General features: G+C 47.7%; 1 protein-coding gene and 1 long non-coding RNA gene across 2 annotated transcripts in view; one reads left to right on the top strand and one right to left on the bottom strand.

The window, feature by feature from the left end:
• Positions 1-1,709, bottom strand: part of Unc13c (unc-13 homolog C) — a 573,981-nt gene that overhangs the window by 469,692 nt on the left and 102,580 nt on the right. The gene's annotated exons all lie outside the window — the stretch shown is intronic.
• LOC115069744 overlaps positions 1-1,709 on the top strand; it is a 5,508-nt gene that overhangs the window by 933 nt on the left and 2,866 nt on the right. The window lies entirely within an intron of this gene.

Here is a 1,709-nt window from a genome sequence, read left to right as displayed (position 1 = left end):
GGGGAGAGTACCAAGAACAATGTCTACAAATGGCTCGATTAAATGCTCAGGCAGGGCTGGCTCAGCGAGATCTAGACATGTTAACTGGAGCAGGGGCCTATGCCCCACTACAACAGCAAATACAATATGATCCAGCAGTATATGCCCAGATAGCTGCCTGCGCTGTTAAGGCATGGAAGGCTTTGCCTAATAAAGCCGCTGGAGATCAATTATCAAAGGTACTACAGGGGCCATCAGAACCATTCCATGAATTTGTGGACAGGCTCCTGCAATTGGCGGGATGGATGTTTGGAGAGGTAACTACAGCCATGCCCATAGTCAAGCAACTTGCATATGAAAATGCTAATAAGTATTGTAAGGAAGTCCTGAGGTCACATAGGTCAAAAACCTTAAATGACTACATCAGATTATGCAGGGATATAGATGGCAACTTCGTGCAAGGCCAGGTCCTAGCAGCTGCCCTGCGTCCACAAAACTCAAAGGGTCCTAGAATTTTAAATAATGGTGACCGTAATTGCTTTAACTGTGGACGCCCAGGCCACTTCCGCAGAGACTGTCCCCAGCACAAGAGAGAGGGAAGAGTACCTGGGATATGTCCAAGATGCCAAAAGGGGGCACATTGGGCTAACAATTGTCGCTCCAAGACTGATATAAATGGAATATCCCTGCCACCCCTATCTAGTCAACAACAGGGAAATGGGCGAAGGGCCCCGCTCCAGGGCCCCAGAACCACAGTGTATGGGGCAATGGCACCAGGCTACCGCAGAACTTTCCCGGGCAGTGGCTGTATACAATTCCTTCTGCAGAGCAATCCTTTCATGTTGCAGACCTCGCCCGAGCGACAGCAGGAAGCACAGGATTGGACCTCTGTCCCTCCGCCTGAGCAATCTTAACTCCCCAAATGGGAGTTCAGGCTCTTCCCACAAATGTGTATGGTCCCTTGCCACCGGGATTGGTGGGTTTAATTTTGGGAAGGAGCAGAACAATTATCAAAGGCATACAAATACATCCTGGAATAATTGATTCTAATTATGTAGGGGAAATTAAAATTATGACATCTGTCAGAGAAGGAGTTGTGGTAATTCCACAGGGGGAGCGCATTGCCCAATTAATCTTGATCCCCTATCTAAAGTCCAACAATGCAGTCGGCAGACAAGTCCGCGGTGACTGGGGATTTGGTTCCTCGGGACCTGCTGCATTCTGGGTCGGCCTATCTTAAAAATCAAAATAGAAAGAAAATTATTTGAAGGTATTTTAGATACAGGAGCAGATATATCAGTCTTGTCTTTAAAGTCCTGGCCTAAGACGTGGCCCTTGGAGGACGGTAATGCTTGACTACAGGGCATAGGACAAGTGACCCCAAACAAGAGTGCTAAAATACTGAAGTGGGAGGATAATGAAGGATATACAGGGTTTTTCCAGCCTTATGTTCTCGCTGACTTGCCGGTTAATCTGTGGGGCCGGGATCTTTTAGCTGAGATTGGAACAGTAATGCCTGGCCTAAGACGTGGCCCTTGGAGGACGGTAATGCTTGACTACAGGGCATAGGACAAGTGACCCCAAACAAGAGTGCTAAAATACTGAAGTGGGAGGATAATGAAGGATATACAGGGTTTTTCCAGCCTTATGTTCTCGCTGACTTGCCGGTTAATCTGTGGGGCCGGGATCTTTTAGCTGAGATTGGAACAGTAATGACTACACAACCCCCT

This window comes from Nannospalax galili, unplaced genomic scaffold (assembly GCF_000622305.1).
Source record: "Nannospalax galili isolate Female #2095 unplaced genomic scaffold, S.galili_v1.0 scaffold213, whole genome shotgun sequence".
Lineage (NCBI taxonomy): Eukaryota > Metazoa > Chordata > Mammalia > Rodentia > Spalacidae > Nannospalax > Nannospalax galili.
Note: the sequence above shows the minus strand (reverse complement) of the source record. Positions and strands in the feature narration are given on the sequence as shown.